A 15,132-nucleotide genomic window follows, 5' to 3' on the forward strand; every position below is an offset into this window, starting at 1 on the left:
GCTTCTCCCGAGCGCTCAGCATCGCGTACGCTCCTCGTCGCGGATTTTCCGCCGCTGTCTGCCCTTTGGCGTGAGAAAACTGCCGCTTCCCTCCCCGGGCTTATCTCGACCCCGTTAGCCTCCGGCAAACAGGGGACGTCGCGACGGGGAGACGCGGCCACAGCCCCAGGCCCGAGTGAGGAACTCAGTCACGGGCAGTCGACCGCGCTCCGCTGCGGGCTCGGTGCAAGCCCCGGCCGGGCGGCGTGTCCGGGCGGTCTCTGCCGCGGGGGCTGCAGGGGAGCCCTGAGCCCCGCGGCGCCACTCCGAGCCCCAGCGCAGCCGCTTCCCCGCGCCCCTCTTCCATCACAGCCACAGCATCGCAGCCAGCCCTGCCCCTTCCAGCAAGGAGGGAAGAGGTTGGATTTAAACACAAACATCGCTCCGCCGCTCGGTGGATTATTTTCGCTCTTGTCTGGTGCCTCACCTCCACCCTCAGCCCTCCCCACACCGGCAGCACTTGAACCTGCCCGCCTGAAAAGCGTGCCATCCCCCATCCCCGACTGCCTCCTCTCGGAGCCAGCCCCGCTGGCCCCCATCCGCAGGGTCCGGCCGGGGAGCGCCGCTGTGCTCCGCTGGACCCCTCACCGGCCCGGGGAAGCCGGCTGCGACCAGCGGGGAGGGCGGCGAGGGCGATTCGCTTGCTAGAGAAATGCCCTGTTGAACTTTGAATATATTAGTTGACATCAGTGCGAGTTGGGGCTGCCAGCCCCTAGCTCCCTCCTCCTTCTTCCCTACCTCCTCCTCCTCCGCCTCCTTCTCCTCCTCCCCTCGGTCTCCGATGGAAAGAGTTGAAGCCGTGCTGATAGGAGCTGCCTGGAAGAGACAGCGGAGCGCCCGGGAGGACTTCGGTCCCAACTCCGGCCGTACCGCGGGGACGCTGCCCGCCGCCGCTCGTATGGCCCGAGGCGGCACTCCCTGAGCGCCGGGCTGGGAGGAGCCGCAGCTCCACTCCCTGCTCGCCCAGAGTCGAGCCCAGCCCCGCCGAGCCCAGCCGAGCCCAGCCGCGCCGCGGCTGCCCCCGCTCCTGCGGCAGCCGGAGCGCGATGTGCCGGTGAGCCCCGCACCCGGAGCCCGGCGGCCATCCCGTAAGCTCAACGCGGCGGCGGCCCGGGGGGCGGGCGGCGGGACGGCCCGGGGGGCGCGCAAACTTCCCAACTTGGCGGGGTCGGGGCGAGCGGGCGGCGCTGGGAAGGGGATCCGGGGAGGTGCGAGCCCCCGGGCTGCTGCGCGTCTCCGCCGCCCCCGGCGCAGCGCCCGGTGATGGGGGCCGGAGGCAACCTGCGGGGCCTGGGGGTGTGTTTGTGCCCGGCGCTCGGCGCGCCGTCCCTCTGCCCGCCGGGGAGCTACAGGGGTTTTTTTTTCGGTCTCTGTGTTCGCAGTCCAGCAGCGCTGGAGAGCACGCTAGCTCGGAGGTGGCAGTGGAGGTGTTTTTTCTTTCTCCTCTCCCCGCCACCTTCCCGGCTCTTCCTAAACCCGCTGAGGGGGGCTGTGGCGGGAGCGAAGGGGTGCAGTGGGTGGGAAGCCGGATAGCCTAGGCGAAGGGATATTAATGATTTTTGTTTTTCAGATGGTAATTTGTCTTTGTGGTAGGGGTGGCCCATTAAATTTCAGCTCACGTCCTGATGGAGATCAAAAGCGAAGGGGAGAGGGAGAGGGAAGCAGAGAGTCTTGTGCTGCTTCTTAGCTCCGCGCATTGTTAGAAACTTACGGGGAGTGTATGGGGGGGTAGGATTTCCAGAAACAACCTTTGTCGATCCAGCTGCAGTATCCACACCAAAGTTGGAGAGCTGTATTTTCCAGCACTACCGTCTGCTCCTGGTGCTGCCCAGGAGCACGCTTGCTGTTACGCCTCAGAGGAAACAAACAAAAGGTGTGCTTGCCAAGTCGGTCCTGAACCTGTCTCTTCATGGGCTTTTAGGTGGAGCATTAAGTATCGAGGAGTATCTATGTCCTAAAGGTTCACCGTCCTCTGTTGGCGTAGTTTAGACTCTTGGATAATTTCCTGTCCTTAAAAAAGGTCTCCAAACATGGTAGATGCCAGGTCCTGTTTTGTTGATTTTTTTTTTTTCTGAATTTATTTATCTGTTTTTGGTTGGGGTTTACATTTATTTTGTTTCCTTTTTTTTTTTTTTTTCTTCAAACTATTTATGTATGGATATATCAGTTAGGAACCATAGTAAAGTTTCTTTTTTCGTTGTGTGAGTGTTCCTTCTCATTACAGAAAATACTTCTTTCCCTAAATTATAGTCTGAGCTGCAAGAGGTTTGATGTCTTTGCTCTGGATGGGTTCAGTGGTAGGCTAAGACCCCAGGCTGACTGCACTGTGAACAAAATAGAAACCAGCTAAGCTAGAAGTTATAATGGGCTTTGATTCTTGCTGCTGCTTGAGATCAGTAGAGATCCCAGGTGAGTGAATGCAAGGAGGAGTGAGGGTAGCTGGAACAAACTACTCATACAGAAAAGTACTCTTGTGATTATACATCTGATTTGTAAGCACCCAAGATAGAAAACTGGTCACAACTACAGGCAAAGTGGCAATGGTTAAGAAAAATTCTGTTGATATTTAACTAGATTTTTAACAGAGATTTAATTTTTAAACAGACACTTGAATCATCCATAGCTACCATTTTTTCTCCTTTTGCACTAAAACTTTTCTGATTTGATTGGATGATAAGTAGACTCGGCACTACACAATACTAGGGAATCTCTGTGTTTTATGTTATGCTTCTTGCATTTTCAGTTTAGTCTAGGCAAGTTGTTCTGTTTTTCTTTCTATCTTGTTTTCTCTCATTAAAGAGGCCAAGTTTTTGTCCTCCCCTGCCAAGGACATGCTAATCCTGAAGACTGGGGGAGAGAGAGATCCCACCCTTCAGAATATAGATATTTGCTTTGTTCATCCCCCAGCCTGTTAGGCTGATGGAATTGGCAGTGGCTGCCCTCTGTGACCTCCCTCCCTTCCTGCAAAAAGCTGGGGCAACCAGGGAGGAGAAAATGTGCAAACTCCAGCAAGTGAAAAAGCACAACACCAGAGGACAAAAGGCTTGAACAGAGAGATGCGGGGGATGAGGTTCTGCATAGAAAATTACTTTCAGCAAACTGGCCTTGATCAGTTTGCATTGACTGGAAACGATGGCATGGGGATGGGTTCAGTAGGAATGTGGGTAGCCCAAGAGAAGCCTGATACAAGTGGTGCCATGGAATTTTAGCTCCTTTGCAGTAAGATGAAAAAAGTTCCCAGACAAAATGGCTTTGGCCATCCACTGTGATTGCCCTTTATTCTCCAGGCCAGCGGCTGACCCAGCCTATAAACTCTTTTCTTCTTACCTTGTAGTCAGTTGTAAAAGTGCTGCTTGACTTGGGCTGAGACATGATAGGGCCCTGTTAGAGGGCAAGTTCCTGGGGAGCAGGCTCACTCTATGATATTAAACATAGCTCAAACAATAGATTTCTATTTTAGTCAGGACGAATAATCATGCGAACAGACATACTAGGGTTAAATAAGACCATCTGCACGAATATATCTTCCTGAAAACAAAATAGATGCTGGGCAAAGTTTCAGTGTGCAGCCGGGGCTGTTGCCTTTCTGTTCGGCAAAAGGGGGCAGTATCCAACAGTGCCAGGGAGCAATCTGCAGCTGCCGTCTCTCTGCCTCGAGTGCTGGCTGGTGCATGCTCTATCAACTGGGATCTGGGAATTTAGGGTGTTATCTGGTAGCCCATATTCAGGTGATTCCTTGTAAAGACATCAGAAAGGTTAATTGACTGTCTAAAAGATACAAGATGAAAGCTGTAATTGTTTTACTTTGTGGTTGCATCAGTTCCATATGCTGGTGAACGATTGGAAATTAAGGACAATGCTGTATGGTTACAAAACTAGTTTTGTTCACAGTTAGTAGGCTGACAGAAGTAACCTTACCCTGTTTTTACTGTACTGGTTTTGGGGAAAGCATGGTGAAGCCCTAGCTTTGGAGCGCTGTTGGTATAAATGCCCTGCAAGGAATTGTCATCACTGTTTTCTGTAGTAAGAAAACCAAACAATTTATTCTCTAAATTTAACTTTCTTTGAGAACTTGTTTGTTTCCAGCCTAGAGAAAAATATTGATCCATCTCATAAAATATTGGTTTTAGAATGCATTTAAAAGCCTTTTCACCTTTCATTTATCTGCATGCCTGGATTATTAGATCAGCATTTCTTAGTTCATTTTTTACTGGGAGCCATGGGCAATTTTACTGAGGGTCTGTCACTGGAAAGCCATGCACTGGACTCCAGCTTTGTCAGGTCTCCTAAGTGTTGCTCACTGCCTTCATGACAAGAGCTGCAGCAGCAAGGGCATTCTGGCCCCAAGAGAAGGGATGTGCTGAGGAGTAAGGAGTTAGTAATTTCATTGTAATGTGAAGATGTTCCACTGCTGGGGTAGTGCTGAGATTCAGAGGTTAGGTGTAGTCCAGTGTGAAGTCTTCAACTGGATTTGCCTTGCTGCAGATCATGCCCACGAGATCATTTCTAGTATAAAACTGAAAAAGGGAAATTTAATTACCTGCAGAAAGTGGTGGAGACAATTCAGAATGCTTCTCTAGGGGTAAAATTCATCAGTGTTCATTGTGTAGTGGCTGTGTAAGTACCAAATCACACTGAAATCACGAAGTCAGTCTTAAGTGATAGACTTACCTTTTACAGATTGAATACTGTGAAGGTGAACTGCCACAGTTTTGGGTTGGATCCTTGTGATTTAGTCCAGGAGACAAACCGTGGTGTATTGCACTATCCCTGCTGTGCCTTGAAATGGGCTGTGTCAGTGTTGTTGCTTCTGAGGATCAAGTCAACAGCTTTTGTTATTGTTATTACTTAAGGAAACAAAAGTCAACTCACTGAAGGCCCTGCATCAGATAGTTTTATTGTAGGGATTGTTTCTTTTGCTTTTAGACTGCTGACTTGTCCAGTGTGCCCAGTATCAGGACTCATCCCATCTCTGTCCATGGTGGCAATTTTCATTAGTTTCAGTGCAAGCTGAATGTGAGACTGACAGCTCTTTGAGCCTGCAACTTGTGTGGACAGTGCTTTGCTTGCTGGAGATTATTCTTCAAGCACAGTTAACCTCAATATTTATTTCTGCACTGTTCTCATTGTTGTCCAAAAAAAATTTACTGCATGACAGCCGTTATTTCTCACCCCAGGCTCAAACCATGTGAGTAAAGTGCAGCAGAGCTCTGACAGCACAACTGTGACTTTCAGCATGCAGGGTCTCCTTGACTACAGCACCATGACTCCCAAAGTTACCTCTGCTTCAGAACTCATATAAAGCACAATTTTTTAAGGTCCACAAAAATCACTCAAGGTGATTTTCTGAAGATGAGTATATGAATAGTAATAGTCCAGAAGTAATACTGTTATCAAAAATGTATCTATAAACCATGTGGGTTGGTTTTGTTTCCAAATGGAATAACTCGGGAAGGAAATTTGCATATGAAGGATGTTACCAAGTTACAAAGTATGACTCTGAATTGGTGGCAGGGCTATTCATGTGCTCATAATTAAACATGTACCAAAGCACAATGCTGGTTAAGGACTGGTGTGTCTTTATTTACTTTTTAGTCATCTCTAAATGAGACAGTAAGTAAACATGGTGATTACTAGTTTTAATCCTCAAATAAATAGTGAACACCTTGAGAGTTTATAAATCATATATGTAATTTCATTGGTATTCAGAAAGGGGTCATTTGTGGAGAGAGCACAGACTGTTTTCTTCCCAGAAGCTGCTGTGAAGGAGCTTGATCTTACAAGGTGCTGCATGTTCTTCATTGTTGTTAACGCGTCCCCAGGAAACAGCACCCGGCACAACCAGACCCTGATAAACACGAACTGTAGCAGTGTCTGACCTCTGTGGCTTTGTTGAGCAGGCAAAATGCTTATGGGCTTGTTAGTCTAGATAACATACTCCCCATTAGGCTGTTGCTGCAAGTTAAATAAATTGCAGAGTGCCAGTTTCAAAGGTTTGACTTCATCCATGATGCAGCAACACGAGACCAGCCGGGACATTGCCACCTGCAGAGAACAACAGTCATCAGTTTTATTTCTGCCAAATATTGTGCTGCACTCAAAAGGCTCATCATAACTTCAGACCCATGAGGCAAACCCATTCCTTATCTGGGAATATCACATGAGGATCTGGTGATGCCGAATGGATCCTCCAGTAGCCTTGAAGCCTCTGTGCTATGGAGGACATACCCTAATGCCATATAGTCTCAGATGTTAAGCAGAGGTGCCATCTGCAATCCTGCAGATCAGCCCAGCTAAGTCCTGCGTAGATGAGCTATAAGCCATTTGCAGTTTAAGGGTTTGTGGCTTTGGAAGTTTGTGTATTTTGCAGATTGTTTGTGCCATAGTCTTCAAAAACTGTTAGCTTTTAAGACAACCAGATGGTTTTAACAAAATATATTTGCTGGCACCTGGAACAGGTGGATCTGGAATCAATTTATGCAGTGTAATTTTTTCCACACCCCTTTTGGAATAATTTTATACCCTGGAGCCACCTAAGGTGCATATTATGTAGCCAATAGGGAACAGCTTCTGTCTGACTACATAAGACTTTACACATCTTTTATAGCTAATGCCTAGATTGAAATGCAAAATTTAGTGCTGGGAGTGCATGTGAATGTGTGAAACTCCCTGGAGAAAATGTGGGTGCATGTATCAGTGAATGAATTATACTTCTCCACAGACAGAGAGAGCTTTTTTTTTAGTGGTAACAAATGTCCTGTGTTCAGTGTTTGTCATTTTAAAAGCAGTATTTTTCATTTCAAGTGCAAACCTTGTGCAAACCCTGTGCAGGTTACTGATGTAGAGCGAAAATGAAAAAATAGCTTCAATTTTATTTGAAAGGATAACAGAATGAGAATTTCTTATGTGGCATGAAAGTGTCCTGACTCAGAGATCAAATTGGTGGTTCCAAAATATGGCTGCGACAGTTATGACTAGTTTTGTGGGGAAGAAGCAGATCCTGCCTGTCTTCTCGAAAGGCAGGAAACAAACTTCCATGAGACCTTGGCCACATCCTCATTCTTGCAACAGAATCAGGGACAACAAGCTTACCCAGATGTGTGGATTCATAGTAACTTCAAAGGGGTTTTGAGTGGGTGCTGTGGAACCATCTGCACAACTCAGAGGTGGGATTAGGAACTAAATCTGGGAATACTTTGGGGCCAGCCTCTTAAGGGAAGAGGAGTTTAACTACAGATGGCCTGTTGGGCAGGTTTAATTGCTTTTCTGTGTTGCTTGGCCACGTGGAAGTTGTTTAGCCTGCTGTTTCAGCTAAAGGTTGCTTATTTATCTCCTATGGTGCTGATTTACAGCACATCAAAGATAGGGGGAAAGAATAAGGCAAGAAAGGGTAGGAAGTTCACTCTGGCTAACTCAGTTTGACAGGATAATATAGTAAATTCAAGAATGCAGAAGGAGATGCTTTTGGAGCCTGTATATATATATATATATATATAAAACACATGGAGGGGAAAATTGGCTAGGTCTCAGAAGTTTGTTAGAGTGGTTACAGATCCCCCTGCCCTGCCTCAAGTTCCTTTCTCTGCTCTCCCTTCCTGATTGAAGATGATTGTCTGCCAGGAGGAGATTTTCAAACACATGGTTTGGACAGGGCAAACAGTCTATATTTATAAAGCACTTAATATTTCACTCTCTGACCTTTTTGGGGTCCACATATGAAGGGCATTTTCATTAGAAACACAAAGCTGAGACTCAGTTTCTGCCTGTGTCCAATGTGCTTCTCCAGTCTAAAAGAGCTTAGGTTTTAGTTGTAATTGCATCTTGTAATCACCTACTTAAAATAAAAGACAACAGGGGGAAGAATATCATTAGTGGCTTGTGGTAGGATAAAGATACATGCTTGCTCAACATGAGCAAAATAGGAATATTCACTGTAACTGTGTGCTGTTCCAATACTGACAAAGGATGAGGTGAGGTAACATATAATATGAAAAATTTCACAATTTCTGCTTTGTGAGGATAATCAAGTGATATAATAGTACAACTTAGCCTTATTTCCATTTTAATATCCATGCTCAGCAATCAGAAGTAATAATCATCAGGGACAGAAAGTGAGGCATAAAAGGACTGTGGCCTGGAGAATTTTGTGCTCATCTGTAAAAGATATCATGAATAATGTTGCAGATGGGCACCAGGTAGGGTAGCCAGTGACTGAAATCTGTACAAATTAATTTTGGATCTGCGAAAAGCTGGTCTTATGTGACTTGCTCAAGGTCATAGAGTGTGTTAGTGGCAGAGGCAAAGTTACAAGCCCTGAAAATGCTTATTCAATTACTTAATTCTGTAAGTGTGGTTAAATCATATGAATGAAATATTTCAGCCCATTGCTTTCCTGCATGAAAACCCTCAACTCATGCCTTACAAGACAATGCATTTATCTCCATGCACAGCATTACCATTACATAACTTGGTAACTTGATAGTGCAAATCCTTTACTCATCTAAACAGTTCAGTGTAAGTTAGTGTTACTATGGTTTGAGAAAATAAGTACCCTGCTTGTATGTGCACTATTGGTGCCAACGTTTTCAAGATGAACTAGGCATTATTCCTCTATTTGCATTTTCATATGCATACCAGACATGCATCTATACAGGTTGAAATAAAACAAAACAAGTGATTAACATCTTTAAAATTTAGCATTGCCCCCCCTTAACCAACAGAAATTGTTCCCAAGAGAGTAATTTACTAGATACATTCTGTATTTGTCTATGACTGTATATCAGGAATACAAACCATGTATTTGCTAGTGCTATGTGTTTCCTCTAATGAGTCTTTGAAATATTAAACCAGCTTATATTTGGAATGAGTTCTGCACACCTCCTTGTCTATGGTAGCTTTGCAAATCCAGGCTTCACTGTTTTACCTCAGAGAATTATGAGTTTATTATACTCCTGGAATGCTAATAGCACTTCATTTTCCCCCTAAATTTCTTCTTCATATTTATTTATTGATTCTTCATTTGAGCACAGTTTCACAGATAATGATGTTACTACTGAGAATAGCTGGTGTGTGTTAATTTTAAGAAGGCTGAAGTTAGAATGCAATCCTTTTTTGCCAAAAATTTCTCTGCAAAGTTCATAAGCTAAGGCATCCAAAATGCTAAATTAGTTGACTGGATAAGATTACTGCCAGTGTTATATTTCATTCCTGGTTTCATCAAAACAAAGCACATCAAGGCTGACAAATCTAAATTTAATTTTGCATTGAACACTCATGGGCAGATTTGAGGATGATGTGCTTTGGGCAAGCAGTCTTTGGTCATTTGGTCTTTATTCAAATGGAGTTCATTGACCTGTGAAAGAACACATGTGAATAGGGTTTTTTAGCATTTTACCCTTTAGTTTGCATTTTAGTTTTGATTGCTGGGATTCTTCCCCATCTGATCCCTCCTCCCACGGTGATGGACTCCAGAAAGTTGCTTCCAGTCATTTGTTCTGCCTTCCCTGAAGGCACAGAACTTCCCCCAGCAGATTCATGTTCAAGGTGGTCAATTGCTCTAAACAAACATTCAATTTTGATTTAAATATTTATGAAGGGAGAGAACATCCTGCAATTCTTGATTAAGTGTTTAAAATTTAGCAACTCTTGCAATTATGTTGCCCCTTAGTTGCTAGATCCTTGGTTCTGTTATACTCTTACCCAAAGAGGAGAGCATCATATTTTCTTGCTGTGGAAGTACTTTGATCTGCAGTCAAATTTATCTGTGATACTTCAGTGTGATACTGGATTATCCAACGTTTTTTCGATCCTTATTGCTTGGTGGCCCTTCCTTGAACTTTCTAAGGATGCTACTGGCTGAAGACAGTAGTACTGACAGCTACAAACGTTTGGGAGAACTGAAACAGCAGAGGTTGTAGAGCAGAACTGAGCAGATAGCAGGAGATAAGGACTGTAAAATTAGAACACAGAAAAAAAGGATAGCGGTGTAGGAAGCTTTTGGCATGAGGAGTCTAGTGTGTTCCATGCCTAGTGAAGAACTGGAGTGGCTGCAGTGGTTAAAGGCAGCAGCGGGTTTTCACTGGTAGAGGAGCTTGGAGGCTTGGAGCTGGGTGGGGATTGCAGCAGCAGCACTGCTTGTAAATCAGAGCAGTGTTGTATCAGGGGAACTCTGCAGGGAAATGTCAAAACATCTGTCTGCACTTTGCCTGGGCATAGCCAGAGACTCTCATTCAGGAGCACTGTGATGCAGACAAGGTGAAAATAGACCCTTTAAACTCACCAAGGGCAGAGTTCAGGCAGAATTTCTGGTGAGGAAGACATTCCATTCTTGCAAGATCTGAGCAGAATCAAACTCACTTTTGCAATCTCTACAAATTCAGAGTGTTACTAATTTCAGTAAAATGACCTGTGGATGCGAGTTTACTGGTCTGAGTTCTTGATTGCTAACACAAGGCAAAGAGTTAACTTATTTGTAAAAGTTATAGCAGTATCAGGTTGGGTTCCACTAACCTTAACTGTGATACTTGTGGTTTGAGAGGACTCAAATCTCCCCATAAGTAGTATAATTTCTGTTTTTAGTTTGGAAAGATGTTATCATTTAATGAAAACCCATTGTTTTCTGGCAGCCTACTCTGCTATCCATTTACAAAGCTCTCAGAGGGCTTGGACTTCCATGAAAAGTTCAAGAGCCCAATTCTACTCACAGATAGATGAGTGTAGCCTCAGTGAAGAGCTGGGGTTGCACTTGGCTGAGGACTGTAATGTGAGACCAAAAAGGCAAAGACAAGTTTGTACCTATGGAACCAGATTGCATAGGGATGGTATTGGTCTGGAGGCACCCTCCGAAATGCTGTTGCAAAACCCAGCACCAAGAGAAGCATTTTTAGTTTTAATTAAAACAAAAACTTGAAATAACATGATCTCTATTTCTGCTGAATTTTAGGCTTCCACATGTTTGTGCATAAGATGCAGAAGTAATTGATTAGAAACAGGAGTAAAATAATGAGGCTTGCTTTTTTTTCCTTTCCCAAATTGATTCAGCTGAGGAAGGAAAAAAAACCAAAAAACTTCTGAAGATTTTGAGATGAGTAAGATTTTCTTCACAAATAGACCAAATGAACTACTGAAGTGCTTCAGTGAAGTTATCACAACAGCCTTGAGCCAGCAGGATTATTTTCACTTCTATCTGATAAATAAGGTTTAAATTAATAGTTTAATGAGTTGGAAATAATCTGATACATGTAGTTCTAATGGTCTAAGATATTGAAGAGACAAGAGCCTGACCCTGCAACAAGGGACATCAGTAGGAAGAGTGCAATTTTTGTGAGTTAAAATTGGATTTTTCATCTTAAAAAACCCAAAAAAGTTCACATTTTGCACTTCTTATCCAATGAATATTTGGTTTTGAAATTGGCATACTACCTGAGTCAGAGCTGCAGGAGATGGCCCCACATTTTCAACCCAACAGTGCCTCTTGAAAATGCAGCAGTATAATTTAAGCATCCCTTATTTGTTTTGAATAGCAGAGCTAACATGTCTGTCAGTCACAAAGACTTGATAGACATGATTAGAAGGCTGGAGATCAGGAAATGTGCTTACCAGCTCTCCCCAGTGAAGAAGTGAGTGGCTCGGTGGCATATTTACAATTAAGGTGTAACTGAAAGCTTTTTTAGAAATGTGTTTTGTAGACTGTGTTGAAATAGTGTTTTCTATTATGACCAGTTTCTGGAACAGATTATCATGATTGTAGGAAGCACTTCAAAGCAGATTGATGTAGGAAGAACTTTCACCAAAAACTTCAGCTTCTCTGTAAAACAGAAATCTACAAATGTGTCTGCAATCTGTGTTGTTTCAGCTACAACAGCATTTATTTGATAGAAATGGTCTGCTCTTAATTTCCAAAGTTCTTTTTATTTTGCTGGCCCCTCCATTTCACAGTGGAGTTCAAAGGTTGTTTCCTTTCTCCCATATCCTTCTAAATTTCAGTTTGGTATTTTTTAAAGCCTAAGATTTAAAGATTATAATGAAATACTGAGCTGCATCTGATAAAGTCAGACTAATTTAATATATTGGTGGCCAGATTTTCATAGAACTTACTGTAACACATTGTCTAGTCCATTCCCTCAGCTCAAACAGCATCAACCAAACATTCACCATTTAGCTGAACATGCTCAGCTGAACTCAGCAATAGCTAAACCATGGTAGGAACTGGAAATGCCCTTAAAATGTACTGATTTCTGAATTTTCATACACAAGGCTAGTGATATTCCATTTCATCAAGACTGCTAAAAACTTTATTTGTAGGCTAAGTCTGTGTCTTTGAGAATTGAAGTCTTCTGCTTACTAGCAAACACAGGAGCAAATGTGAAAAGCCAGCTTTCTGGCTGGGATAAAACCAGGTGGTTACAGCACATTGAATTGTGGTGGGATGCCAGTAAATTCTTCTTGGTTTTCAAGGATGTTAAAAAGAGAGGAAGCTTGTGCAGAAAATGAAAGGCAACAGTAAGAACAAAGACAAGAATCAATTAGAACTGTCTTGCTTCGCTATATTTAGAAGCACATGAAGAGGACAGGAAGAAGAATTTCCAAAAACAGTCATCATTGTTATTTTGTGCCTTATTCAGCTGTACTATAATACACTCATTGCATTGTTCTTTACGAGTCTTAAGTGAACAAATTGATTTTTTTACCAGGGAAGAAGATGAGACAAAGAGAAGTCTCTTGTCTAAGCTCATAGAGGGCAGCAGTGAAAGACAGTCCTGCAGCCACAAACATTTTTTTGTTTGACAGAAGAAATATGATGGAGTCTTTATGTTAAAGAAGGGCCTTGAAATAGTTCCTGTACATTCTGGGAAATGATTTTTTCCTATAAAGCAAGGCTGAATGCTGTTGAAGAATATATTATGAATACTTATGGCTAAGTGTTAAAAAATAAAGGTTTTTTTATCCTTAGTGTCATTCAACGAACAATTCTGACAATTCAGAATACAATTTATTTATAAAATATGGTGAGTAAATGAAGTTATGCAGAGGACTTATTCTTGTTCTTTCTGAAAATGTACAGATCACACTCAAATAAACTTCTAAAGCAGTCAACTCTGTGAACACTTCCTTACCATTTCTTTTCTCCAGCACAGAAAATTAATAGCCAAGCATCAAATATGTGTGTATTTTTAGTGAGCATAAATTAATCTACTTAATATGTAGCATGCTTCTTGCACTTACACATAATTAAATGATATTTGTTCTTAGAAACTATTCATCCTGTGTAAACCTGCTTCCTGAGTAAATATTTCTTTAATTACTAGAACAAATAGATTGTGGGATTTGGAGTCGATTATCACAGCATTTCTTTCCCTGATGTGTGCTTCAGATGTGCACAGCAGAGAGGTCTGCTAAACACAGCCAGGAAACACAGCAACCAGCTTTTTTGCAGTTTGAAAATAAATACATCTTATGAATACTTCACACCTACAGAACCTTTCATTTGGGGATTACAAAGTACTTTGCCATGCTTTGTGGGTATTATTTATTTTCATTTTAAGGAAGGATAAATTGAAAGGGAGAGAGAGAGAGACCAGGGCCCATATGCAACATCCCCATGTTGTATTAATAGAGATAGCTGTACTAAAATGCATGTGGTTGTATGCTACTTGTGTAGAACAGCAGAGGACATGACTTTTCCTACAGGCTAGTGAGGTACAGCCTCTATTTTTGGATGTCTGGTAGTGCTTTTCTGGTCTCATGGATCCTAAAAGCTCAAAGCAGACGGAAGTCATGGAGAGCTAGAGACACTAGGGATCTCAGATCCACGCCTCTCCAGCAGGGTACCTCATTGTCAGAGTTGGCTGCTGGGCTCAATGGCTTACACCTGGGATGTGCAGTCAGTGGCAGAGCTGAGAGACAAGTGCAGGTGTCCAGTTTCCTGGGCATGCTGTACCAGAACAGAGCAAGTTAGTCCTAAATGCATATCTTGTCTTCACTGCACAACTCATCTAGGAGGTTGGAAGCTCTATGTGAATAGTACAACAGCAGAGCCATGTGCCTTTCCTCAGTGCCTCTGTGCTTGCCCCTGGGAAGGTGTTTGTATGTGTGGGTGTCACTGTTTCCCAGGATTTTTTTTATGTTGAGACTGTATAGGAGTAATTCCCCAGAAGTTATGGGAGAAATGTATTTCCTGTGGGAGGAGTGTTTAAGAGTTGTCAGCATCTTCATGTTTCTTATCTGCAGACTAAGGAGTTTCTGACAGGGAAGGGTTGATTTTGAGCTCTGCCTTTCTCTTGCTGAGTTAATTAACCAGAGTTTAAAGCACTTCCTGTCATGAGCTGGAGTTTCTTTTGTGGGAAAGAGATGTAAGAGGCCATAACCAAGTGAGATCCTTAAAAGTTAAGGATGCAGGTGAACAAGACTCATAAATGACTGTCAAATCTGAGCAGAAAACTGGCAGTGCCTGCCAGTAAAATACTGTTTGGATATACCCTTAATGAAAAGAAAGGGTTTACTGTGGAGCCAGCAACTAAAATACCCTTTCTGCTATCAAGAGTGCAGCATGTCACATGTGCTGAGCCTCTTCCTGGCTTTTCTTCAGGATTGCAGGCAATGGAGTAGGCATTTGGAGATTTTGGAATATCAGAGCTTAGAGGAGCAATGGGATGCTGCATGATACTATGTTATTGGGAAGAGTTCTTGGCACCTACATGTCTTTGTATGGGTTAAATTTGTAAAAAACCATCATCACTCACACGTGTACTAAAAAAAGGCCGGTCTTCTGACAGTTGCTGTTTTCTTTTTTCCTCACTGGAGCTTTTAGATGTAGCTGAACCTGGTCAGATGATGGACTATGACGGAACAAATGTGTCACTTAAAAAAAAAACCTCTTTAGCATCTTCAGGTTTAGAGTGCTAATACAGCCTGTGCCTTGTCAGCTATCACAGGTGTGCCTAGCTGTGCAGTGGTTGCTTCTCCTGCCTGAGGTGGAATGGTAACTAAAAAGTGCCTTTATGTGGTTTATGTAATCCTCTCAGCCGCAAGAAGATGCTCTGACTGTGCAATACAGTATCCACTTGGGGAGTTAATAGGAATTACCTATTGCAA

At 43.2% G+C, this 15,132-nt stretch overlaps 1 protein-coding gene across 1 annotated transcript in view; it reads left to right on the forward strand.

Moving 5' to 3' along the window:
- Nucleotides 1-841: 841 nt before the first annotated feature.
- Nucleotides 842-15,132, forward strand: part of SEMA5B (semaphorin 5B) — a 266,477-nt gene continuing 252,186 nt past the window's right edge. Inside the window, exon 1 of the mRNA XM_058840177.1 lies at nucleotides 842-1,127. The gene's annotated coding sequence lies outside the window, so the exon portion shown is untranslated. The remainder of the gene's footprint in view (nucleotides 1,128-15,132) is intronic.

The sequence above is a fragment of the Poecile atricapillus genome, chromosome 5, assembly GCF_030490865.1.
Source record: "Poecile atricapillus isolate bPoeAtr1 chromosome 5, bPoeAtr1.hap1, whole genome shotgun sequence".
Lineage (NCBI taxonomy): Eukaryota > Metazoa > Chordata > Aves > Passeriformes > Paridae > Poecile > Poecile atricapillus.